Source organism: Calonectris borealis, chromosome 2, assembly GCF_964195595.1.
Source record: "Calonectris borealis chromosome 2, bCalBor7.hap1.2, whole genome shotgun sequence".
Lineage (NCBI taxonomy): Eukaryota > Metazoa > Chordata > Aves > Procellariiformes > Procellariidae > Calonectris > Calonectris borealis.
Genome location: NC_134313.1, coordinates 13,950,429 through 13,977,696, shown reverse-complemented (window position 1 = coordinate 13,977,696; position 27,268 = coordinate 13,950,429). Strand labels below are relative to the sequence as shown.

General features: G+C 48.2%; 1 protein-coding gene across 1 annotated transcript in view; it reads left to right on the top strand.

Annotated features, from left to right (window-relative positions):
* Positions 1–1,938: 1,938 nt before the first annotated feature.
* Positions 1,939–27,268, top strand: part of ZHX2 (zinc fingers and homeoboxes 2) — an 82,995-nt gene continuing 57,665 nt past the window's right edge. The window contains exon 1 of the mRNA XM_075141223.1: positions 1,939–2,050. The gene's annotated coding sequence lies outside the window, so the exon portion shown is untranslated. The remainder of the gene's footprint in view (positions 2,051–27,268) is intronic.

Here is a 27,268-nt window from a genome sequence, read left to right as displayed (position 1 = left end):
AACATTTCCAGGGCTGAACAGCTACTGAAACAAAATATATTCAGTATTATTTATAAGACAGAGGAATTTCCATTAAAAAAAAAAAAGCAAAAAAACACAACACAAAAAACAAATCTCTAGGGAGGAAAGCCAAAGTTCAATGAGCATTAGCAAGCTCTAATGGTCATCTTCCGTGCCCCCAGGAAGGGCGGAGAGGATGTCCATGCTTGTCCCTTCCTAACAGCTTCGATCTAGAAAGAAGAGTTAGGGGAAATCTCGGAGCTGGTGGCAGCGAGGAAGGAATCCATTCTGATATCAAATGCTTGCAGAGACTGTACTCAATCAGGCAGTCAAAAACACGCCTACTCAGATAAGGGTATCCCTGCAAAGAAATCTCTTGACACTGCTTTGACATATTTACGTTCTGCCGCGATTATTCAGTTGCAGTAACTCAGAGCTCCTCTTCTGACACTCTAACACAAGCCAGTCCCCAGCCCTGCGCGGGGAAGGGAAACAGAACGTTGCCCAACGAAGTTACTCAGCGGGGTTAAGGACGGCTCTGCCCCTGCGTGCCGCGGCGCTGGTGACACGGGGCAGGGTATCAAAGCCGCCGCAGGGCAGACACCATACCCCTGGAGTTACGGGGAGGTTATGCTACTCCCAAGTCCTATCAGCCTGGACTTGTTGGAAGATCTGCTATCTAGTAGCAAGATACGATCGGTAAATTGTTTCTTTTTATTAATTCATTGAAGTAAACAGAAAATAGCCCGAGTCCTATCTGTCTACATCTCTTTGGAAGAAAGGCGAAGAGGCACAAGAGTTCAACGACAGTTTTAAATGGGGGAAAGGATTCCTGCGATGCAGCGGAGGAGCAGAGATTATTGCAGCATCCCTTGGAAATACACACCACCTTCTGCAAAGCAATAAACAGCCTGAAGCCCACCCCAAATCGGGTGGCTTGGAAAACCTCCATCACAAGCCGAGGATGAAGAGATGCCCCCCACCTCCCCAGGTAATTTGCCCCGTTTCGGAGGGGCAGCTCCACGGAAGCGGCACAGCCTCGTCCAGCCCCTCATCATCCCATCGCCGTCCCTACAGCGGGGGTCCAGCCCCCGCCGTCCTTGCAACGGGGGTCTAACCCCGCCGTCCCTATAACGGGGATCCAGCCCCCGCCGTCCCTATAGCAAGGGGTCCATCCCCGCGATGCTAAGATGGGGGTCCCATCCCCACGTCCTACAACGAGGGTCCAGCCTCTGCCACCCCCACAGGGGGAGGTCCAGCCCACGCGGTCCTGGAGCAAGGGTCCTGACGCTCCGGCCCCTGGACCGAGGGTCCATACCCCCCGCCGCCGCTCGCACCGCCCGCGGCCGGGGGGGCCGCCCCCGCTGCGACCCCCGGCTCCGCCCGGAGGATCGGTGGGGGGGTCCCTGTGGTTCCGCCCGTGGAGCGGGACGAGGGGCGCGGCGGGGACTGGCGGAACGCAGCGCCCGCCGATGCCGCCGGCCGGGCCGGGCACTGGCCGGCGGTGCCGCCACACGGGCTATGGAGCGGCCGGCGGAGCCCACGCGCGCACCGCTCGGGGCGGGGGGGGTGCGTGGAAAATTCGTGGGGCTGCGCCGGAGGAGGAGCGGCCGGAGCCGGGCAGGGGGGAGGGGGGGGCAGCCCCGCTCGCAACTTTCCGCCGCGCCGAGGGACCCCGGCGGCCGCGCCGGCGGTGGTATCGTATGCAAATACGCACGCTGACGTCAGAGATCATGTGGGTTTTGGCGTAGATCCCCACCGATCGAGGGCTCTTTTTTTTTTTTCCTTTTTTTTTCTTTTTTTTTTCCTTTTTTTTTTTTTCCCCTCTCCTTTTTTTTCTCCGCGGCGGGGCCGGGGCGGCGTGTGCGTGCGTGCGCGCGTGGCGGTGCGCGCGTGTTTCCCCGCGGGCCGTAGCGGCGCGGCGGGGGCGGGGGGCGCGGGGTCCCGCGGCCGCGGGCTGCCGCGGCGGCGCGCGGAGCGGCGCGGAGCGGCGCGCGGAGCCCCGGTGCCGCTCCGCCCGGGACAGTCGGTGCCGCCGCCCTGGGCGCAGGTAGGAAACTTCCCAGGCGGGGCCCCCCCGCCGCCGGCCGCCCCCCTCCCTGCGCACACGCACTCGCCGGCGCTCGCGCCCCGGCCGCTCGCACCCAACTTTTCCTCCCGCAAAAAACTGTCCGGTGCCCGGGACTCCGGCGGGGGCCGGGAGGAGGGGAGGCGGGGGAGAGCGCCGCGGGGAGGGAGCCGGGAGGGTTGTTTGGGGTGGGCTCTTAATTTTTTCGGATCTATTTTTAATTTTTCGCCATGCAGCCTCCTTTCCCCCCGTCCTCCTCCCCGCTCCCCGCCGCCTCCCGGTCGCAAGTTTGGGTGAAGGGGGGAAGGCAGGAGGAGGAGGAGGAAGGGGGGGGGGAGGAAAAAACATGTCTACGTTTGTCTATGTCGACATCAGCAACACAAAATATGGCGTCCGCTTTCGACAGGGCGTTACGTAGAGGCGAGCAGGGCGATTTTGTCAGTGCGGTCTTTAAAAAGGAGCCGCTGGCTTCCGGGGGGGGGGAAGCTGCCCCGGGGGTGCTGCGGGCGCAGGAGGGGCCCGGGCGCCGCTGCCACGCGTGGCTCCGCGCCCGCGGCCGGACTTGGCAGCGGTTTCTTCTGCTTTAATTTTTTATTAATTTTTTTCCCCTCCCTGCCCTCCCCTCCTTGCCTGCTCCCCCGTGTCGCCGTGGCCGTGGCGCGGGGGCTCGCTGCCTCCTGCCCCGCCGCTGCCGGTAACTGCGGAGCGCGGCGGGGCGGAGCGGGCGGCACCGAGCCGGGAGCGCGGCGGGGCAGAGCCGGGCGCCCCGCTCCATCCCTCCTTCTGCCTCGCGAAAGTCTGTGCCTTCCTCTGGCATTTTATTTTCCCCGAGATGGGGAGATCTGGGGAAACTCGGCCTTTGGCACGTGCATTCACTTTTTTTTTTAGGAGAGGTGACTTTCCCTTTTGTTTTAGCTGGTTTCCAAAGCCATCACACAACTGTCTCCTTTTTTTTTCCCCTTCTCTCTCTTCCTCTGGGATGAGGGAGACAGCAAAAGACACAGCTTTTTCTCCCCTCTTTGCTAGGAATAAAACTTGGAAGTGGAGTTGGGATGTGCCCGCCTGACTTTGGGGGATCCCTCTGCCTGGCTCTTTCCTGAGCCCTTTTGTTTGCTTTGCGCCTGTGAATCTCTCCTTAGGGAGAGAGTGCGGTGGGGGGACATGGCCCTGATTTCCTCCCCGCTTGGGCTCCACAGGCACCTCTCCGATGGAGGCTCCCCATCTTCTCAGGGCAGGTGCTCTTCTTAAACCTCAAGAGCTTGCAAGGACCCTGCCATGCAGCAGAACTCAGCAAAAGTTTTGGGTCAGAAGGTGGAGAGCAGAAGGAGGAAAAGCATCCAAAGAAGTAGGAATGGGAGGGAAGAGGAGGACTCTTGCTGAGTGGGAAGGTGACTTGGTGATCAGGATTGCTGGGCGTCAGCACCTCCTGCCAGCTGGGTCCCAAGCCGGCAGCGCGGGGAGCAGCAGGCGAGGGTGGCGGAGCGTGCCATGTTTTGTGAAGCTGCACCTCTGGCAGCTCCGGGGATCTCCCTTGGCAATGCCGGGATCGAAGTGTAAGGCTGTCAGCTAGGCAAAACTGGTCTTTCGTATTTGATTTTTTTTGTCCCATCTCGGTTCAGATGCATAGGCGTCAAGATCGCAGTTCAGGAAGGAATTTTAGCACATCCTTTAGTGGAACAATGATAGTCTCTCCAAGCAAACCCCTTTCCAAATTGGGGCTGAGAACTAAAATGTCAAATGCCTCAAAGTAATTGTTGTACAGCAAACAATGGTAAATCTGCCACTCTCTGCTTTATCATCCAGCTCACCAACAAGTAATCCACAAGTAGTTGGTCAATGAGTTGTTTTTTTTTTTTTTTTAACTACAGGTTAAACGTTGTGTGGGGTTTGTCCCTCCTGGCTGGAGCTGGGATAGTTGTGCAGGCGCAGGTGTGACTAGCAGGGGTCCGGTGTCTCTACCAGAAACCTCTTGCACGTAACCTTACTGGGAAATGTCACGTGAAGTGACACGGCTGTGTGCTGCCGTCGTGTTATTAGACCAGTAGAGGAGTAATTTTGTTGTTTAAGAGGTATCTGTGACCAAAGTGCTTTGCCAGTGTAATATATTCCTGTCCCGGTGAAGCCTTTCTGATGTAGATGTGGCTTCAGTCTGTTGTATGAACTCAGCAGCTCTTTGAAACACAGAATTGCAAATTGATCTCCGGGTCAGGGAAAGGAAGGTACTGGCCAGCAATCAGCTGGAATATAAATGCTAAAAAGCCCACGCATTTTTAAAGTTGTTGGCCGGTCCTTATTTTACTTCAGCAGTCGTGTGCGTGTTTATCCCCTTCCAGGCTTCTGCAGCGTATCTGCAGAAATGAATGGCCAAGAGCTCTCCGGTGTTCGTCTTCTTTTCTTGTACCTGTGATGAACTCAGTGCCGGAAAGCGCTTATAGATGTGCATAGCTCAGTTATCAGCCCCAAGCCCATGTGATTACTCACCTTCATAAAACGACTTTTTTCCTGCCTGCCCACCCCTAAAGTTCTCCTGTCAGAGTTGCGTCCCACAGGACGTCTCTGCCGTCGGTGTTTGAAGGGAGCGCGCTCCTTCCAACTGCTTTCTCTAAGTACCATTTTTTTTTCCTTTTTACCCTAGTTACAATCAACAATTTCTAGACAGTGTCTGTAAAATCAATAATCCATTGTATGAGACAGCCCAAGTTGGCAGCGTCACGTTTTGATTCTTTTTTGTTAGCGGGGGGAGTTTTATTGTGTTTTTATTAAAGTCCAAAAAATAAAGCTAACATTAAATATAGCAAAGTTACTTGCTTCTTTTTACATTTTCAAACCAGTTTCAAACTGCTGCAGGCTGGAATGAGAACACAGCAGGTTTTGCTCGTCCTCGTACAAGATGAAGATTTTAATGCCAGGCATGACATCACTGTATTTGCATGTGCGACATCTTCGGGTTTTATTCCTTTTAGCTTTGCTCTAACTCGCATGATCCTCAGTGATATTATTTGGAGTCTCTTCTGGTTGGGATGCTTTGACCCATGTCTAAATTATTTTCCTGTGTGTCCACTTAAGGAATGAAAACATACACTGAAAATAAATCATAATAGTATTTTGATTAGAATTTGTTTAGAAGTGGACACTGTCACAACTGAATTCCCTGAGATTTTAGCATGGCTGTCAGGTTGCAGTAAAGCTGCATCTGCTTTTTGTGTGGAGAGAGTGTAATTGTAGTTTTGACTTTCTTTCAAGTGTGATGATAATACAGCAAGTGTGTTCTTTCCCTAAAAGTTGCTGCAAACTGAAGGTTGTAGCATGCACATCTGCATGATGGTATCTGTTCGTGTTGAAAGTAAGTAATAAACAAAAGTAGGCATTAAAATAATCTATAAAGACTTTCACTTAAAGCCTTTAAAGTAATTGCTGGTCTTCTGTCAAGGTGTGTTTACATGTGTCATGTCAGCTGGAAATAATATTTGTGGGTTTGGTTTATTTTATCAACCCTTCAAAAATAGGTAGGTTTACTGGATGTCATGATACGGTTCAGTCCCAGGGTAGGAATAAGTTTGTGTTTTTTCTGTAAAAGCCAAAAGAGCTGTTGATGTCCAGAATGTTACAAATACTTTTCATACAGGGTAGTATTTGAGAGTTTGGTTTGCAAAGGTGGAGCAAAACGGGAATGAAGTGAATCGGGTCCTTGGGAGATGAAGGGAAGAGAACTCAATTCCAGCCTTGCCATCCGGAGGCAGTTCAGAAATCACCAACCCAGCCCTCCCTCCCCAAAACCGCCATGCCTTTGCAAGTCAAGTGATTGATTGTTTTGTTTTAAAAAAGATGCACTTTGGGTTGTTGCAAGAAACGCTGTGAGTTTGATTTAAGGTGGTGTACTTGGCAAGCTTTTCTCAGAACTGTGAGACCCAAAACCTGTTTCTAAAGTGAAAACTGAGTTTTCTGTAAAATGAGTTTACATAGAACGGGCAGTATTGTGAGTCTGCTGGTGCAACTGGGAGATCTGGTCAAATTGAGGGATATAGGGTTTTTCAGGGAGGTGTGTGAAATGATTTTGTGTATTTAGCACTGAAGAACCTTCAAAAGTCTGGTTTTTATTAGTGAGCGGAGGGAGAATGGCACAGGCAAGCAGAGGAGGTTTTGGCATTAGTAACCAGGAGGGGACTTTAAAAAAGTCCTCCTGGGGGGCTTTATTCTGGTAGCTGAGGGCATGGGTTGCGGTGCCACATCCCCCGTGACAGAGGCAGGCTTGTCTCTGGAATTCGCGGATGAGATGGGACGTGCCCGAGCTGCCTGCCGCGGGCGATGCCCGAGCGGGGCTGGCGGTGGGAAGGCTCCTGTCGGCGCTTGGCAGAGGGGAGCGTTTGCCATCTGGAGGGCTGACGGAGAAGAGAGGAAGGGTCGGGAAGCAAATGGGGAAGAAGGTGATCTGTAACGCCTCCGTGGTTAGAAATTGCACGTCAGGAGCAGAGGGGATGGATTTCAGCAAGTTTTGACAACCTTTTGCGAATCGACCTGGTGCGCGGGGTACATGCTGGGTGGTGGAAGCATGGCGCGTGCGAGGAATTCAGTGTCACTCCAGCAACAAGCCTCCCCAGGTACATCTACAGTTATATCTTCTCGAGGTTGTGGGCCCCGGGCAGGCTTTCCAGTGGGGACCTGATCTAACAAAGCGAAGCCTGCTCACCACTGGCCTGCCTCTCAAATTAACTTTTGCAGACACTTTGGGAGGAATTTGCAGATGCGCCCACCCCGCCCCCCCCCGTAGACTACAGGTTAAGCAGGGCCGTCGCCCAGGCTCTCTGTTGGGCTCAGTTGCCATCTACACCGTTCACAAGCTCTGAAGTGATGTAGGTCTTCTCCGTCTTGTGCTGCTCTTGATCTCTCAGCCGGGGGAAGCCCGCTGGCTGCCCACACCCTGGGGCTCTGGCTTGACGGGCAGCCTCATCCATAGGGTCACAGAACCATAGAATGATTTGGGTTGGAAGAGGCCTTTAAAGATAATCTAGTCCAAACCTCCTGCTGTGAGCAGGGACATCTTCCACTAAATCAGGTTGCTCAAAGCCCGTCCAACCTGACCTTGAACACTGCCAACGATGGGGCGTCCACAACTTTGCTGGGCAACCTGTTCCAGTGTTTCACCACCCTAACTGTAAAATATTTCCTCTTTATATCTAGTCTAAATCTACCCTCTTCTAGTTTAAAACCATTGCCCCTTGTCTCGTCACTACAGGCCTTGGTAAAAAGTGAGCACCTATATATTTCAGACTCCTTAGTATCTCATTACACGGGGTACCCGGAGCCTAGGAGTGCACGAGCGCTTTGGTGGGGTCAGCATCCCACGACCGCACCAACAACTTGCTCTGTGGGTGAATTTGCTGGTTGTGAGTTTATCCGCCCAGCCCTGCATGATGAGTTTGATAAGCGGCGTTAACAGAAAATGCCCCTTTGCTGGTGTAACAGCCTTTCTGCTCGTGGGTTTTGCCAGCACAGCTACATCAGTGACATGTCCTGCCCTGGGTTGATACAGCCGCATGGCAAACATTAGTGGTCCAGACCTGTCGTGAGACGTTACTGCTTGAGTTAAGCCCAAGCTGAGCCCAGTCCTCCCTGCAGGAGCAGGCGCTGGAGGCTCTGGGCCGCAGGAGCGGGCGCATCCTGGCCCAAACACAAATGGCTCTGTGCGCATCGCGGAGTTCCCTCCAGACCGGTGTTACCTGGCCGTGGCGTAGTTCACTTCACTTGGAAGACTCCTCCACAGCCTGAAACTCATCTTCTGTCCTGGAAAAATGTGGCAAAGCCGAAAACCAGAGTTATTTCCCTTGTGTTACTCGACTCGCTGTCCCCTCAGCTGTGGGTTTGCGCAGAAACGATTGTGGTGAGAAGCAACCCTCTGCTTCACTCCCTCCTTTCTTAAGCGAGAGATAGAGATATATATATTTTAGTATTATTTTTTAACTTGCAGCATTTCGGTGATGTGATTTACAGTATGGTCCCAGCTGGCACCAACGGAGGGGACGATTAACTTCATGCGAGCGGTGGGAGGGGTGGGACGGGAACTTCTTGCACTGGTTTCCATGCGCCATCACAGGCCGGAAATCTTAGTTTTCCTTCCCTCTTTTTCTCCCATTCTTTCTGTCCTGACCTTATTTCCCCTCTTAAATACGAAATATTTTTTTAAACTTGCAACCTCACATTACCTGTAGATTTTGGCTTTTCTCTTGTTGTTTGTTAATTGCCTGTTGTTCACACAATTTTCTAGTAAGTGTTAAAAATGCATATTTGACATGCTGTAGCTTAAAACAAAAAAAAACCACAAATGGAAAGAGATTTTCTCGCTTGTTTTGAGTCAGTGACGATAACTAAGGAAGCCTCAAGTTCAGGGTTATTTAACCTCTTGTCCAGTCTGGTGACCAAAGGAAGAAGTCCTATGAGCAAAGCTATATAGGGAGAAGTGTGTTTCCTTTCTTCTTAAACAGAATCTTGTTGTTTGTGGGTTATTTTAAATAGCACCCAAAAAAAGCAGGTTCTGAGCTGCTGCTAAAGGCACCCTCAGAGGGGTTTAATAAAATACCAGTGTTTCTCAGGAACTCTGTGCCCCTTCCCTTGTCTCCAACGTATGTGTTGCTTTTTCTCACTCTCCAAGCTTTGGATGTTTTTTTTTTAATATCTGTAAACCTAATTTCATGCGTATTAGTTTCAGTTACTTTATGTTACGCTTCACTCAGCAGAAGTGGGAAAATACTTGTTCTTTTTTTAAATCTTATTTGCAAGAAGAAAATCCAGGAGTGAACAGTTGGAGGTAGTAAGTTTTGTTGGATTTCAAAGAGTGCTGGGACAGAGGCCCCGGGAAGCGATGCGGGGAGGTTTTCCGTCCTCTCCTGCCGGGGGAAGCCGGTACGAAGCAGACAGCGCCGGCATCTCCGAGCTTTGCTGCCAGGCTGGCAGAGCGCTGCTGATTCACTCTCGTACGAAATAAAAGAAAGTCCTGATGGTTCTGGCCTGAAGTGTTTTTGAGGAGATGCCTTCCCCACCCCTCTTCCCGCCTCCCACCTCTAAAGCAAATATGTTTTGTTGTGGGTTTTTTTTTCAGCATCCTCTTCAGCACGAACTGTCAGGCACCGCAGGGAGTTTTTCCTTGTCTTTTGTCTCTCCAGAAACTGATTTATTTAAATGATATGCTGGAAGCACACTGCTGTTGCAGGCTTCGGGGCTTGTCGTCTTCCGAGCTTCGGTACGGTTTCCTTGAAAATTGTGGAAGATGGGGTTATCCCAGAGGATCGTGGTCCCCCCCCCGAGTAAACACCCTGCATTTTTCTAAAGAGGTTCCCCTTTCTGGTCTTCTGAGAAGAGCGGCACTGGGTCGGACCTATTTATTTCCACGTGATTGGAAGGCGAGGAAGTTGTTTGAACGCTCGGCTCCCACCTGGGGAGAGCGCTTGGTCGCCTGGCTGGGTGTCCACGCGGCTGTCACTGCTCCCACCTGTGGTGAGACAACCGCTGCACCAACACCCTCCTTTTGCTCAGGCAAAGGTGGTTTCCGAGTCTTTTATCCCTCATTTATTTCCTTGTCACCGTCAGGCATCCCCATGGCATCTCTTGCACCTGTCACGTTTATGATGCTACTTTTCATCACTGTCATGTAATGCTCAGTACCAGGAGGAGTTGTGACCCTGTGGTTGCAGATTTTTGGGATCTGTTCCTCATCTCTCAGTACTGAGCAGTCAGGTTTTTTTGGGAGCCAGAAGCCCTTTTACCTGGGCTTTAACCTAAGACACAGGTCTCCCCAACCGGTGCTCGGGTACAAGCATCTTGCCAGGAAGGCGCCAGCTCCACTGTGCTACCATTTTGAGAGTTAGGTTTAATTTTCTTTGAGAAGCCCTCAGTGATAAGATGCTGAAAAAGCCTCGTGTGGGATTTTCGAACCAGGAAAAGTACCTGGGGATGCTGCACGGCAGAGTCCCTGGTGCAGCCATGCCAGGCTGCTGGCTGCAGGGGCTGGTGGCCACTGAGGACCTGCAGGACTTTGCCCAACTGCTGCAGGTAGGAAGTTTCCAGGTACAAATGGTGATGAGTAAATTCAGAGGAAACTGCTGCCTTAGGAAGCCTTTACGTCCCTCCATCCATCTGGGATCTTCCGGCATAAGCCAGGAATAGGCTCCACGTGTGTTTTAAAGCAATTGGAGTGACAAGGAAGAACGATGTGTTTGGAGGGGACTGTTTTCTTAACTGCTCTTAACTTGGCATCTTCTCTTTCTTTAGAGTTAGAGCATCCTCACAATTTTGCTGTTGCTAAAACAGTTTTTACAGGACTCCTCTGCGTATCTGCCAGCATCTCGTCTGTGTGCCTTGTGGTTATGTCGGGGGGATAGAGGTGGCTTGGGAAATATTGCTCAAGGCGAACACAAGTTTCGAAATCCATAGTTAATCAGATACAGGAAAAAAAATGTTAGCTCTCTAAAGTGTTTTGCTTTCAAGCCTAAATGTACTTGAAGTTCTTTAAATCTTGTTTGCTTGTCCTGTTATCCCGTATCTTAGCCTTTATAAGTACCTTATTTTCATGTTTTACCTTATTTTTACATGTTTACCCTCTGTGTGTGTGTCCGAGCCAGGAGAGGAGTGTCACAAGGTACTACTTACGCTGAAAAGAGTTCGTACATAGGGATGATCTTAGCTCCAGCCCCATCCCTTCTCCAGCAGCAGATCAGAGCGCCGAGTCGGTGGATTTAAAGTTAATCTCCCGAAATCTGAACTCCTTTTTTGTTTGCTCTGCTCTTGCTTCAGTACGAGCGGCAGACGGTCTCGTTCTCCCGGCAAAGCAAAGCACTGGAGAGCGGGTGCTTTCAGCCTCGGGGTCTGCAGCTCTGGGGCACGGGGAGTGACCGGGCACCGGCACACCCCTCGCCGGCTGGCCTCAAATCCCTGCTGAGCCCTCTGCACCTCTCCCACAAAATTTAGAGGGGAGTTAAATATGTTTGGGGTTTTTTTTTTTAAAAAAAAGCCACAAACCCCTGTCTGCACCCTGTCCCCAGTTTAGGCGGAAGTACATTGTTGACAGCATGTTTTGCATTTTTAATTTCTTTGCGGTACCTTCTTCCTTCCCCTCCTTCTCCACCTGCCTGTTCCCGCCCTGCCATTGTTTCAGGGGGCTCCGTCCACGTCCTGGCGGGGAGCCTGCCGCGGCAGGGTGCTTGCAGGGGAGGGCAAGCTCCTTTCCGTCCGTAGGGAAAGAGCTTTTGTGGTGCTTGATGGAGTGGGCAACCTGCTTCGAAATGTGCTATTAAATGTGAAGCACCCCCTGAAAAGTGTACGTTGCAAGGAGGGTAGTGGATATTTAACATTAGCACTGCTGCATCCCAAAATTGGTGGTGATGTGGTAGACATCAGGGTACTGTCTGGCAAAGGATTTGTGGCTGTTTGCAGGCTGCTTTACTTACAGAAGGTAGCAGGCAGCAAGAGGGCATGGGGATTGCCACTCAGTCTCTGCCACGTGTTTAACTTTTCTTTGGGATGTTTTATGTGCAACGGTGTGAGGTGTAGTTTGCTGCGTTTTGGAAATGGTGTATTTGCTGATTTTGTACATGAGCTCCTTTCGGTTTCTGCAGCCAAGGTTGGAATTTGATTGTGTTTTTCTGTTCGCTTCCTTGGACGTGATGCATCCTTTCCTATCTGCCGCTCACTGGCACAGGCAGTACCTTGCAGTAGGTGCAGGTCTCACATGATCGCTCAGACTGGCCCGTGTTTTCATTTAACATGCCTTTGTTTTTTTATTTTATTTTTTAATCTGCCTGTATTTTGTTCATGCCTGTGTCGATGGGGGTCTTATTTGTTCCTTCTCACTCATCCTGATCTTTTTACTGAATCTCATGGGGGAGGCTGTTACCAAGTGTCAGAAAGTTGCTGTCACGTTGGGTTTGGTTTGTGCGTCTAGGCACTGCCATAGCATCCTCCAGAAGAGCTCCTGCGCCGAGCTTCTGGCACAGACCGGCCGGGAGACCCTTCTTGTGCCCAGATTCGTGACCGCTGATCTGCACAGCGGTGGAGAAGTACTGTGATTTACCACCCTTTATTATTGGTCTTTTACAACATGCAGGTACTCATCTTGAAACACTCTTCACCTTTCGCTGTGGCCACTTGGCTTGGTTGGTGTTGCAGCCTGATTAATTTTTGGCTAGTGCGTGAATGGCCCTTGTCCCTTCACTGTGTTTTCAAATCAGTAAAAAGTAAGTACTCAGAAAGTTAGAAACAGCAAGCTTTAACACACACTTGATACTGAAGCTTTTACAATGTAGCTAGAGGAGGAGGCAAAATACCAAGAATCTTGTTATTTTTACTTTTCTTTTTTTTTTAAGTGAAACAGACAACTAGTAGGAAGCTGATTAAGAAACATTTGAAGTTGGGTAGGTTTTTTTGGTCATTAAACTCTTTTTTGACTTGTCTGGAGTCTTAAAATATCTGTTCTTAAATTATGTAAAATAGATGGTATGAGGGTGAGGAACAGCCCAATGCATATCTGGGTTTGGCAGGGTTCTTACGTGAAGTTTCATCCTTAATGTGATTAAAGTCTTTAAATCAAGGTTTATAATGACTTTAAGATGCTCCCCTCTTAAAGCATGAAGGAATGTTACATGCCATGGGTTTTAAAAAGAAGCACTATACATTAATTGTTAATTATATACTTTATTATTAAGTCCAAGTAGTAATTTTTTTTTCCAAGGCATGTTTGGCAAATGATAGTTTTTAATCAAATTGCAGAATAAAATAATTACTTGAAATTTAACATCATAAACTTACTTATTTTACAGGTCTTAATACAGTGAGGACCTATTACGGTCACCTTTGATCTGCATTGAAAGTAGGTGGGCAGAGTCTTGTTTGAAGGCAAGCAAAGCCAAGGACTGGGTTTGTTAAAAACTAGAAGACAACATCCCCGGAGGTGCCTGTCCGGAAGTTTAGGTGAGAGTAGGGTGTTGACAGAGAAGTTTTTCATCTCTTCAGTGAGTACCTGCAGATAGATTAGGCAAATTATAGCTAATTATTTAACAAAAGGCCCAACGCTGCAGCTGCCTTTGACACCTGCACTACTTAACAGATCTGGTTTGGAGGGTGGAATTAAGACTATAACTTTGAAATTAAGCTTTTATTTTCCTTTTCTTCTTCCCAGTGAATTCAAGGCTCTTGACTGCTGGCTCTGAGCATTACGTCCCGAACGGATAAAGTGCAAACTTTTGCACTCTGTGCTAAGGACACTTACATAAAAGGGAGGTATTCAGATTGCGTCCAAACCCCACTCAGTTCATGGGCTTGCTGTTGAAGAAGATTGGGTCTGTGCTGTCCCTGTCCACCTGGGGGTCTTCAGGGAGTCTGTCTGCTACCGATCCTTGCTTTTTGTGCAGACCCTTATCAGTTGTCGAGCAGAAGCAGCTTCATCTGTGACAAGCCAGATGTGATGTGAGCTGAAATCCAGGAGACTGATTACTCCTGGGAGCAGCGGGACTGACACAGACCTCTTTCCAGTGTGTTTGACTGGTGAGATTGAATTCCTGCCTGCAGTGGGAGAGGGGTCAGACTAACCCCGCATCCTCTCCCCTTCATGGCACCGGTGATGGGGATCTTTCCTCCACACTCTGTCTGTTTTCATGAGACCGATAGAAAGTTACTGTCTTTGAGATTTTCACCTCTGTCAAATATGACAGACATTAGCCAGCAAGTTAAAAAAAAAAGTTGCGCTGGGATTGATAAACCCACATACACACAAACGTGGAAGCAGCCAGAAACCAACCTCACAAATCCTTTAAATCAGTGGTACCGGCAGGGGTAAAAAGAAGGAAATAGAGTTTGGCAATGTCTAAACTTTTACCCAGTTCTTCTTGCCAACCCCTTTCCGTTTTGCCCCTGCCTGGGCTGTAGGGCTGGAGTTGCTCCCGGCAGCCTGGCTGGCAGGCGCAGCCGGTGGTGCGCTTCCTCGATAAAGCTGCTGGCAAGTGGAGTAACCAAACGGTGACGGCCGAGGGACACTTCGTACTTTGCCGGCTGCGAACATGCAGACAAGGCGATGTCAGCTCAGAGGTATGAAGGAGTAAGTACAGCAAAAATACCTTTTCACTGGAGTCCTCGCTGCCTGCAAGGCTGAAATCACAGGAGCTGTTCTTTGAAGTTGGCTGCCTAATCGTGTTGTGAATTTGGCTTTGCACAAGCAGCTGAGACCTTTAAAAGGCCCAACCCCCCACTCTTTTTATTGGCATTTTTACATATGTACAACTACAGGGTGCGCACACGTGCCTGCATACATGCATTGCATGGTCCAACCTGGGTAAGTGTTTGGGACAGTGCACGTGTGTTTAAGTAAGATGCAGCACTAGGGCCTTCCACTCCTGCAGGTATGCCCGGAGCATCAGGACGGTCGGTTCAGACCCTTGGCAGCGGTGTCCGTCCCTGCTGGGTGACAGCAGCGGGGCCGACGGGTCAGGTGCGGTTCTGCTGGAGGTCTTGTGATCAGCTCGCAGGTCTTACTGTGATGGGGAGGATTTGATAAAAGGATCAAGTCATTCCTTCACATTATCACATCGTAGTGGATGGGCAAACACTGCTGTTCTCGTCTTGCCTTTACCTCTGAAATTACCAGCAGCTGCTTCATTAACTATTAATGGCCTGCTCATTAATGCTGTAAAAAGCTAGGACCAATCTTGCAAATTTTCTGGACTCTTCCCCTGAAATATTTATGACTTGCTCGCTGTGCAAAAGGGCAAGAGCAACAGCAGAGAACATGCCTCCAAGTTTTGTTGAGCATTATTAAAGAGCTCATGAATATGAAGAAGCTGGCAGCTTCTCTCTTTTTTTTGGCTTGCGCTACATGTCTGGCTGTAGGGGTTGAATGGGCTGGTGGTGCGCTGAAGCATCGGTGGCTCAGTTGGTCCCTTGGTGAGCTGTTACTTCAGGCAACCCCCTGAAACACGTCAGATTCATCACCAGACTAACCTAGTCTAGTGTCTGGTCTTCAGCCTTCTTAGCAGAGTCTTGGCTGCTTTACTGATGGTCTGTAGCGCTTTCCTTTGCATGGTGCTCTACAAGCGCCAAAGTGTAAATGATCTCTCCAGGGGAGGTTTTATTATTCTTGTTTAACAGATGGGGAAACTGAGTCAGAAATGTTGAACAGTTTGCCTAGAGCCAAGCAATGGGAAGCCAGTAGAGGATGGAAATGGTTTTGCCCAAAACTGTAATGCTGCTTTTGATTAAAGTCTGGTAGTGTGGAAGAGGGAGACATTCACCAAGCTTCATTTGAAGCCATTGCTACAAGTTGTTCCTGTCCCATCCCAAACAGAGCTCCTACATGATTGCAGAGAGGAGCACTGAGTAGTGCTTTCCTGGAAAGGTGCCAGTTGTTCTAGCTCCCTCTGGTAACAAGAAACAGCAGGGAAGCTATTTTACCCCTCCATCCAGATTTTGGAGATAAAATTGTGTTCTTCCTGTTGCTTACATCTACCAGCAATAAAGAGTCTGTCCACTAAATCCCAACTGCAGCTCGGCTGGTGGTGCGCCGAGGCAGATTAAAATCTGTATTTCTTTCCCACAGCCATCTGCAGAGCAAACACTGGTGTAAATACATGTGGGAGGCTTTTTTTGGTAAGGTAGGGAAATATGCTTTAAAGAGAACAGGTATGACTCCAGGGGTGAGGACAAAGTTTAACGTCTTTTCCATATGCAGCTGGCCTTTAGAATAAAAAGGCTCCTGTGTGTTTGGAATGACCAACCTTTAATGTTGTTCAAGCTTCTGGACTTGCAGATAGCACCGGAGTGGAGCCAGACGGCAAAATAGATCCGTATCAGGAGCATTCCCTGGTACAACTTCCTCACTATGATTTCTTACAGAGTGTGAATATTTTATCCCACATAATTTCAAATTACAAGGGATGCTTGGTTTCTCTCCTGGAACCATTCCTTTTAGTTGGTGGAGTGAAGTTATGATGGATCCAGGGTAGAATTTCAAAGTCCTGTCCTTCACCAAAGTGATGTTTAAGAGTTTATCTTAACACCTTAATTTTATACTGCTACGAGGTAAAGAGCCTACTCAGATATCCTGATGGTAGCCGCAGCTTAGTGGTAGAACATGGTCACATTGCAGCAGGTCCTGGTGGGACTCCATTGTCACATTGATGTCCAGGAATATCCCAGCAGCGTGCTGAATGCCATCCGGTTTTGTCCTCAAAACTAGCATATGTGTCTCTGGGGAAGACTTCTGGGACTCTGCTGCTACAAGAATAGCATCCAGATCTTGAGCAACTCTTGTCACTCTTTATTGAAGCAATTCCCGGGTAGACACAGGAATTGAGTCCCTGACCCTTGGCTGGTGCAGCTCTTCCAGAGACAGCTGCAGTAGAGGCTGCGGAGCAGATCATCATCATTTTTTTAGTTGCCAGTGGTGCCGTCACCTCTCCATCTGTAGAGCTGTTCTCTTCCTTGTGGAAGATCTGCCCCGCCTCATCCCGTGGCATGAAGCTTTGCCTAAGTTTTGGGAGCCCCTTCCTTGCTTTCTTCCTTGGTAGTTAGGAGGAGTCTGCCCAAAAGAGGCCCTGTTCCTCCTCTCTGAGTTTGGGGTTGAATCACAGGTGGGGGATGTTGCAAAATCTCTGTTCCTCAGCAGAGGGAACACCAGTGTAATTCAAAGCGTTGGGGGCTGTGTCCTGTCCCTGCCAAGGGCATCAATGATCAGGTATCAATGACATGAGAAAATACAGTGATGATTAACATTTTCAGTAAGTAGAAACTTATGAAATAACTGGAAGAGGGAGGGGTTCTCTGTAGAAACACCAACTTTCGGTTCTTGGTGTCATAACGTGAACTAAAAGAGCTGCCGGCAGCCAGAGAAATACCAGATGTGTCTTCTGCATGCCGCTCAGCTGCGGGTTACATTTCCAAGGAAAAAGCGTGTCTGTTCGCACTCTTGGGCAGATTCCCGATTTCAACAGTTCCGGACTGAGGACTGGACCGTGCTTTGGAGGATGCTGCAACTCATTATTCATTTTCCTTTTCTGCCAGTGGACTCGTGTACAAGTCAAGATAAAAATGATTGCTAACATTTATGAATAGTGGTTTCTAAAGTCTAGCCTTTAAAGTGATGTCTTGGCATCTAAGTGATCAATGGTCCCAGTGGTTCGTTGGGACTTGTGTGTCTCCAGCATTTTTTGTAGAAAACAGCTGTTCATTAGCTATATCCATGTTTTCCTTGTGTCCCTGGGGGGGTATCCAGGTTTGGAAGTGTTAGCTTAAATTTTCACATGCATTTAGATAGGTGGGTACTCCAGCCAGCAGCCGCTTTGGTTCATATTAAATTCTGACTCAGGAAAATGTTATTTAAGCCTAAAATTAAGAGGAGGAAAGGACAAACCCAGCCTTACGGTTCATGGGTAGAAATGGGGGAACAGGTCAACTGGCCAAATAAAATAGATCCTGGTTGAGTCTGGAATGAAGCTGTCCTGCAAGACCTGCTAAACTTGGCCTTTTCAGGAGATTTTAATCGTCATTTGAGGTGTGTTAGTTTATCATTTTTCCCGCTGATGCTGTATGTCTCCTGCTTGCCTTGGCTTAAGGAGCGCAAAGTCGCCTTGCGACTGCCGTGCTCGCGTAGTTGGGTCCTTCTGCACTAAGGTGACGTGATGGGGCCACAGCCACCAGTGCTCCAGGGGAGCGTGTAAGCCGTGAGTGTTACAGCTCCATCCTGGGTGCCGAATCCTCTCCTGAAACAGCGCTCATCTAGAGTTTGCATATCAATGAAAACTGTCCTGTCAGGCTTTTTATGAAACCTTTTATTTCATGGCATCGGCATCTTGACACTTACTTGTCAGCATCCCATGGTCCCAATCTCCAGTGGCCTGAGCAGCTCTGTCTGGAAAGGCACAAAGGCTGAATTTTGTATTACAACGCAGGTTGTACTGTATGCTGGGAAGTTAGCTCGCATCTCGCCGCCTTCTGAAAATAGCTTAGGGTTAAGCCGTGCCTACACTACAGACTTCTACCAGCAAAGCTGTACTGGCCAAAAAGCATGGAGAGGTGTGATTCCCGAGTGACACGGCCGTGCTGGCACAGCCCGAGGCACGGCGGGCGTGCGCTGGGGAAGCCGCCCTTCCTCCAGCCTGCGAGGGGCTTGTGCTGGGCTCTTCTCGACCAGGGCTTTGCTGCGATAGCCTTATCTGCCGTGTAGCGTTTTAACAAGGTTACGTGGGTGTTCGTCTGCTGCTGGAGTGCTTCTGGGGTCTTAGTTCCTGTAAATTTTTAAAGGGGCGTTTTCAGATCCTCCTCAGTAAAAAAGAGGTGAAAAGGGCATTTTTAATGTTGCAGATCCTCTCTTGTCATCCTTTGCGGGGAGGTTCTGGTGTTCCCCTCACGCTCCGGAGCAGGGCATGGCAGCGATTATTCTAGCTATGTGCCATCTAATGCTGGATAATGTTGCAAGATCCAAAAATAAAAAGTGGAAAAATATGCAGACAGAGAAAACAAGGCACAACTTTACCTCTTGGGCAGAGCAACCCCCTTGCTTTTGCTAGCACAGCTCCACCGCCCAAGTCTCAAAAGACGGATAACTCCGTCTTTTACCACCTACTCTGTCTTTCCACACCAAGTTTTAATCCTTGGCTCCCTTCAAGAGCTTATGTTGTTACACTGCTACTGCAGGTCCTTTGGTGAAATACTGCTCCTCTCTTCCTCCCCAGCCTTTTAGAGTTACACGTTTCTTTGCTCCAGAAATACACCTCAAGGTCATCCCCAGCCTTGTTGGAGAAGCAGAGAAGAGAGCGGTTTATCGGTGCTTATTTAATCCCGTCTCTCTTAAAATACCTGGTATCTCCCTTAAAACACCTGGTATCTGCTTGCATATTTTCCATCCCAGTATTTGTGATACAGAAAAGTTTTGTTACAAGAATTAGGTGTAAAAGCACTGAGGAATAAAAATGATTTACACAAGTTCAGGCAGAAGATTAAAACCTCCTCTCCCATAGCCTGCCTAGGACCAAACCCTCTTGCCGCTCCTTTTGGTGCACCGGTGTCCCTAGGTTGTGAGTTGCTACCTGAACAGCTCGGCTTCTCAGTACAGTGTAGGATGCACCGATTTCCGAACAGGTCCCTAAGGATGTGCCAGCTGAGTGCAACGGATGGCAAAGGCCACATCAGACCTGCGAGTCTCTTTATTTGTCTGTTTGCTTGTATGTTTAAAGTTATTTATTGCCTTTGGCAAAACTAGTGCAATCATTCGGTCTATTGGAATTGCCCAATTAAGTCTCAGATCAGATAAAAGCCTATTGAGATGTGATTATCAACAAGAAAGCACCAAGATCGCCAACTTGGCCTCCATGAGGAATGTGCGTTCTGACTTGAAACAGCTACATGGCAAGGCAGTGATTTTGGCTTGGTTTTGTCCCAAAAAAAGAATGGGAAGTGTCTCATCTTTTGTAATAGTCTTTCCCTCCCCTCCAGTGAAACTTGGCATTTTTTCATCCTGCAAAGGGGACCCAGAAAATGATTTTGCTAGAGCAGGTTACAGTCAAGATGCAAACATGCTATGGAGGAGCTGAGCCTGAAATGTTGCTGCTCTCTAGCAAGTTTCCTATATATATACCGTGGAGAGCAGGGATGCCCGGCTTCCCAGGGCATGAGGCTCTCATGTTTAGCCTGTTCCAATAGATCACAGGAGACGGGACCTCAGCATAATGTCCTTAATTATGTCTCCATTCCCTGTTCCCCCTCTTCTACACTCTCCCTGCAGCCAGGAACTCACCGTTACTTGTAGAATTCACACTGGCATCCCAACATTCAAAAACACCACTTGCTATTTTTACCTATTTATTGGGGGTTTTTTTTGAAGCAAAATGCTAAATAAAACAATCAAGTCAATAAGCAAAGCATTTAAATGAATGTCATTATAACTGATATCAGGGCAAAGGAATGCAAACAGGCCAGTCTGTGGCTTGATGCTTTTAGCTTCTGTCCCTCTGTTTTGTTTTTAATTTTGAGCACAGGAAGGGGCCAGTATATGACCATATGCTAACAAAATGCTGATTACATGTCTTCCAAACATTGTCATAGTAATGATATGTCATGTATGTGTCACGTTTTGTCACGCTGCGAATGTACCCATGTGACTCCAAACCTTACTGTGTTTCCTTCTCCTGTTCTTTGTCACCAGTAATAACAATTGTTTCCAGTCAACTTCTGCATCCATTCTGAATAAGTTGGAAATGTGATTTCACTTCATTCATTGCCGGTGGGAAATTCATACCCTGGGAAATTTGCAAGGATATTGCAGGGAAAATGTTAAGCATGTGCTTAAGCATCATTGATGTTGATCAAGTTAAGTGTGCTCTTAACCTTGGGAGCTATTGCCTCTTTCCAAGTATTGGCCTTAATGGGGGTTCTGAAAGAAGGGGAATTGATCTCCACTTGCAAGGCCTTAAAGATGGAAGTGCAGCTTGAGGGGAGGAATAATCACCAGAAGTTGATGCTGATATTGCTGTGAACATTATCTTGGTCGTACCTTCTCATTTTCCAAGGATAAGATCCTTTCAGCATGATATAAAGATTCCTTCAATTTTCAAAAGTTGTTTTTTTTTTTCTCCCCTTGTGATTTGTTTTCCCTTCTTTTTCTTGTCATGTAATCGCCTTTGCAGTTTTAACAAGGTTTTGAAGTTAACACTACTTTGAGGCAGTGATATCTAGGCCAAAGAGGTTCGCACCTCTTTGGTGTGAGCGAGTTCTTGTGATTTTTGGGGAGGGAGGTCTTGTGATGAGAACATGGAGGAGCAGGGAATCAAGGCTCCTAGGTCCAGATTCGATCTCTGTGGCTTTCCCTCATGCGAGCCTTTGGCAAATGAGAGATGAATGCAGACTCCATATAACCATCTTTAAACTAGATCTCCCTTGGGGAGAGTATGGATTAATTAACATTTCAGAAGCGCTTTGAGTTCCTTTGGTAGGTGTTGCAGAAATGCAAAGGGTTTTTTTTTCTTGCTAGACATAGGCTGTCTAAAGGACGGATTTTAATGATGTTGGTTTACCTCCTCAGAGCTCTTTGTCAGATGGAAGACTATTTAACTTCTTATGTATGTACCAATATGTTGTTTTACTGCCAATTTAAGCCAAATAAAATATACAGCGTCTGGACCAAGACTAGATTTGGTACCTTCACATCATGAAAGCTCATGCTGATAATTTGCCAGTAGCCTCAGGGCTCTGATAGTAATTTGCCAGATGCTATACTGAACCTAATTTGCATCTGTATTTACATAAATGCTTTAGTTAAAATTATATGCACCAACCTGAGATAGATGAGCAGCACTGCCTGCTATTTGTTTACATTCCCTGGCAATAAAACCCTGCCTTGGCTGCTTCTTCCCGATTGTACAACTTCACAAGGCTATTTGAGGTGCAGACTAGAAACTTGACAGATTTCTAGTTAGGCTCTGCTGCAAACTGAGGAACGACCTTAAGCTTCCAGGACCAAATTCTGCCTTTATTTTAGCAGCAGAGGAGATTTGAGCATCTTGATTCTAGGGGTCGAATTTGGTCCGTGGATGCTCTAGATTAGATTTAGGGTAGTTTTGTGCACTCAGGCTTTATAGCTTCTTGCAGACAATGTCTGCTTTGTCACACATGCAAAATGTGAATCCCCGCTGAGAACAGTAGAAAAACATTTTAAATACAGCTTCCATCAAGAATAAAATTTCTGAGCACTATTTATCTTTGAACGGAGCATTACGGAGCTCCTTGTAAAGCAAAGTGCTCTAAATAAAATGGATTTTGGGGCCCAGGCGGGGTCCTGGTTGTTTTAGTGGGACATGTGAGAGCTCATGGCTGAGTCTGGATGAAGGCAGTGGAGACTCTGGCTGAGGTTTTTGCTTAGACCACACATTTAATGTGTGGAAAATGCAAGCATATAAATACAAATTAAATCCAAGCTGTGCAATTTGCCTTCGGACAGTGGAGGGTGTTCTGGGTGATGTTGCTGTGCTGCTTCCCAGTTACTCAGCAGTTGTCATAAAGTGTCGCAAAGGAAAGAAATCGAGTGGCAAAGTTAAAGCCGATTTCACAGACCACTTTGAAGATAGAAGAAGGACAGGCTAAAGAGAGCGTAACTACCCTGCCTGGATCTGGAGGGTTGCTGAGCTTTATTTAAAGGTGTTTACTTAACACCTTTTTATACGAGATCCTTCAAAACCGCTGTTTCCCTCACTGAGAGGTTGTATATATGTCGGGGGTTGGACTAGATGACCTTTAAAGGCCCCTTCCAACCCAAACTATTCCATGATTCTATATAAATCTGAGCATTACCAGTCGCTTTCTCCGGTGACCTCTGACTGTATTTGCCCGTAGTCCTTTCTCAATCCAGTTTGAGAGAGTCCATTGAGGTTCAGCATATTCGTACATTAACCCGTTTGCCTTATAGCTCTGTTGAAGAGGATAAACTGCCCCACGTATTACGACCTGCCGTGGAACACCAGGCCAAAACCTGTTTATTGAAGGCAACATGCAAAAGCACGGGCACAAAACCATCTGCATTTGTTGCAAAGTGGCCTAAATATTTAAATTAGGAGGTGTTAGTAAGCAGGCTGAAACGCACGTCCGAGGGTGTGGGGCGAGTGGCAGTACAGGGTGACCCGGTGGCAGTGGCAGCCGGCGCCCACCCCGCTCCCACGGGCATTGCAGCGCCGCAGCCCTCAGCCCGCTACGGAAATGGCAGCCAGCGGCGATGGCAGGGGTGATGCGCTGCCGGGGGCACCGTCCGCCCAGCAGCTGGGGTCTGCCGGGGGGTGGTAGCCAGGCAGCGCTTTGCACTGCTGGGACGTGGTGGTCTCAGTCGAGTAATGGGCGCGACAAAGCCAGATTTGCAATCTTGTGAAGCCGCAGCCTTAATTTAAACTGAAATAACATAAATATGTCCGAACCATCAGTCTTGCTTTACCTTTTCTGTAATAAGAGGATGAAAACACTTCCCATATTAAATTCCTTGCGGCGGGGGGTGCTCTGATACTCAGTGGGAAGGTGGGGAAGGCAGCTGAAGGAAAGCAGCCCGCATTTCCCCTGGTGTGAGGGGGAGGAGGGGAAGGTACTTGCTGGTGGCTCAGTCCTGCTTTTTACGGCCACTGACGGGAGCGAGGAGGGCAGGCAGAGCTCGGCTCCTCTCCGCTAACGAAGCTTTTTCAGCGTGAGGGGAGCAGATGAAGGAGAGGGCCTGGAGTGTGGCGCACAGGGAAAAAAAACATTCCCCCAGGGAAAGTGTCCTGTTAGGGTGGGATATGCGTTTGTGTTAAAATCAGCTCTGCCGTTGCCTCCTCCGGCAGGGAGGTGCATCGGCCGATTGTCCCTCCTCAGCCCTCCGCTTCCCCTCTGCCCTCCGCGCCGCATGTCCCAGCGAGGCCGGCGCCGCAGCCCAGCCCCCGGGGAAGGAGCAGTATGGCGGCTGGCGGGCAGGAGCCCTGGAAAGCTGTGGTTTGCAACCCCGCCTCAACGCTGAAACAGCCGCTGGTTTGAATTCGGACCAACACCCAAGGTGTTGGTACGTCTGTAGGTACCAAGTTTGGTACCTCCGGCTTTCCCGAGGTGACCTCTCGGTGTGTTTTGAGGTGGGAGAGCAAGCCAGAGAGGGGGTTCAGCGAACAGCCCTGCGTTTGGAGAAGGTTTCTTTGAAAAATCATGGTGGCTGTCTGATTTTAAAATTCACCGCTAATGCTTTAAGTGTAGCGAGCGCTGTATGCCAGCCTTTAATCAGCCTGTGCGTATTTTAAGAAGCGTGCCAACTGTTACTGCCTTAGAGATACCTGGAGATTTGGTCGAGAGAAGCCTGGCCTAGTTTTCCGGGGTAGCTAGCAATGCGTTTTCATTTCCCTATTTAACGTGAGCCTCCCCGGTCTTGTTTTTCAAGGCAGTTTCTTCGAAAGGTTGCAAAGCTCCGAGCAACCAGTCAATGCATGGGGGAAGAGAGAAGTCCGGGTGTAATATAGCAATAATTCTTGCAATTAGAAGTATATTAAGAACTGCATTTCAGCCATAGATGGAGTACAGCGTGGTGGGGTGCTGAAAGGAGGGTCACGCGTGGGCGAGGGGACCTCTGGCCCTGCCGTGGTGAGGGCAGTTCACTTGTCTGCGGCTCTTTGGTTATAGATGTGCAATGCTGGAGCTGGAGCCTAGTGCAGGACTGGCACGGTGTCCCTAATGAAGACAAGGCTTAATTAGTTAAAATCATGACGAGAAAATGTTGGGGTTTAATCATTTACGTATCAGAAATTGTTCAGCTGTTAGGCTGGGGGTTTTGTTTGTGTTACACAACTGGTGTTGTGTAAATGATTACTCATCTTTCCATCCCAGCTCTCCAGACGGGGAAAATGGAATATAAAAAGGCTGAGGGATCCATCCTGACAATCCTCTGGATCTTGAGCGTGCCAGACGGGCGTCCCAGAGCCAGGAAAGAAATGCTCGGCTTAGTCAGACCCCTGTCGAGCTTTGACTCGAAGCGCGCATGCAAATGGCCCCGCTCGCCGTGTGCCCGGGTCCCTGCGAAACGAGGTCTTGCCAAAGCAGGCGCCCACCTTCCAGCAGAAGCACACTTGCTACTCAGGCTCTTGGGCAACGTGTTGTTATTCCCAGCACCACACCACCACCAAAATATGCAAAAAGCATCTCTCAGAAGTAAAAGGACTCCATCCTGGAAAAGAACTTGAGAACCAGTTCATTAGCTTTTTGTTTTCATCAGAAGTTAATTAGAATTCCCAACTACTTTATATATTTTTTCTGCTGTCATCTGGAGTTGCAAGCAAATTTTCTGAGTTGCTCCTACTACAAACTGTCAGCTGTTGGTAGGTCTCCTCCTAGAAGTGTCCTTTCTCCATTTCCCACCTGTGTGTACAGGTGAAGTTAATATGAGACCTTCAAGATGTCTGCAGCAAGTCACTTCCTCCTAAAACAGGATCCAGCCTTGTGTCACCCGAGGCCAATTCTCACTTATCATTTCTATTTCAGAGCGCCTCAAGACACACATTGGGGTTGATGAAATGACATAAAGCTGGAGGCTGTGCCAAATAGTTCATAACCATGGAGGAAAACTTGGCAGAGGGGCAGGGAAAGGGAGGGGTGAATTAATGGTAAAATGTGTGTGTGAGTATTTTTAATGTGTTTGTCTCCCGTTAGCTTTCCTGGATGTTGTCAGCTGTCTAAGTTTTGTACACCTAATAGCAAAGACATTAAATAGTATTTAATAAAAACAGAAGCAGTATGGGAAGAGAGGGCATTTACTGAATTTAGAAATCAATTCAGATGCTCTTTCACTGTTAGTTAGACTTCATTATTAAAAAAATCTATCTTTTTGATTTGGAGTCACCCAGCAAAACTAATCCTTGGCTCAGATGGATGTTTGACTTAAGTTCTGATGTTCTCTTTTTCTTCTTTTTAAACTAAAAAAACCTTAGCTTTAAAAAAATGATATGGTATTTGCAGAATCAATAGAAAAGCTGACCCAGATAAAAGTGCACAAAAATTGGTTTCATGCCCTAGAACTTTTCCTGCATGCTTTTTGATGCAATGTATCTGATCCTTGAAAAAGGAGGTAACATACAGTGATCTTGGCAGCTTTGAAGAATTGTTCTGGAAGAATAACAAGGAGCACTGGAGAAGGGGGTGTGCACATGCATGTACCTTTCCTTTTCCCCCTCATTAAATATATCGTGAGATGGAAGAAATTAATGTCATGTTGCTGATTATGTGGAAGTATAGGATAAATTTTGTATGAAATCTGGTTTTGTCTGATTTTTAAAGGGTGAAAGTGCTTTTCTCCTGAACAGCTCTTCGCAGTAGCATGTGAATTGCACTTTATCTTCCTTGGTTCAGACCTGCTCCTACTGGAGTGAGTGGCAAAGGTATATCCAAACAGTAGCAGGATTTGCTCTCAGAAATGTAATTATGCCCTGGATCCTGAATCAGGTAGAAGGCTGTAAAAAGCATCTGCTGCCTCAGAGGTATTCCAATATAAATAGAATCCAAATCTTAATTTGATTCAAATACAACACTTAGATCTGCGGGAATCAGACATTCAGTGTCTGAGCCTATATTGCTTTGGCTTCCAAAAACATCCCAGGCTGTTTAGGGCTGTGGACCTGGAGGCGTAACAAATCAGCGTTCAATGCAGGCATCACCACAGTGAAGGTGATAAATTGATAGGACAGATTTGTGGGACCGCAAGACTGGCAGGCTGTAAGGAGAAAGTTTCGTTCCATCGCTTTGTATTCTCGGCCTTAAAAAAAAGTTAAAGTCTAGCTGGAGGGGAAGGATGGGCCCAAAGTTACTGATTCTTAATAGAATAAGCAGACTCAGTGCCCAGGCTGTGCTGGCTATCCCCAGGATAGGAAGAAAAGGCCCCAAAAGCAGCTGCTGCATGGGGATTTCCTCAAGTCTTTCCAGTCATCGGGGTCGGACGCTGTTTTTCAGTGCTCGGTGTTTGCGGACTTTCCCCTTTCGGCTGCGTTTGCTGGAGCGCGGGGGAGGGCTGCAGTGCCGGCGCTGGGGCTGTGCAGCCGGGGAGCAAGTGCAGCAGGCAGGCAGCTGCCCCGGGAGATGCTCGCCTCAAACAGGCTGCTCCGGGAGTTTGCAGTCAGGAGAGCGGATGAAGCTCAGCACCAAGTAGGACCGTATAGCAACGTGTAGGGGACTCCGGGCAACCTCACCTACGGTCTCCTTGTGGCTCCTTGATTACTCGTAGCTGAAAGTAGGTCACTGGCACGAATTTAGGGCTGCTGGCCCAGGTGCGTCTCACTTAACTTTCCAGATACAGACACATGGATGCTCTTACTGAAAATTAGAGACTCAGTAACACCTAACAGCGCTGGTCTTTAAGAGCAAAAGGAGCACATTATTTGAACAGTGAAGTGATTTCTTGCTTTATATTTACACCCTGTGCTCATTTTGTTTCTTGTACCACTTTTGCACTGACGGCTGCTGCGTTTGGCAGGAATTTGCAAACACGTCGGTGCTTACAGCCAAAAGTAGGAATGGTCTAAACAGCCGGAAAAGGGAAACCCCTTCCTCTTGTATTTATTTTTATAACAGAAAAATGTAGTCACTGGCTGGCCTTGATCAGTCTTTTTTTTTTTTTTCCCTCTTAAGTTGTTTTTTTTTTTTCTTTTCAGCTTGGGGGTTGAGGGAAACAAAAGAGGGAGTGAATTAAGA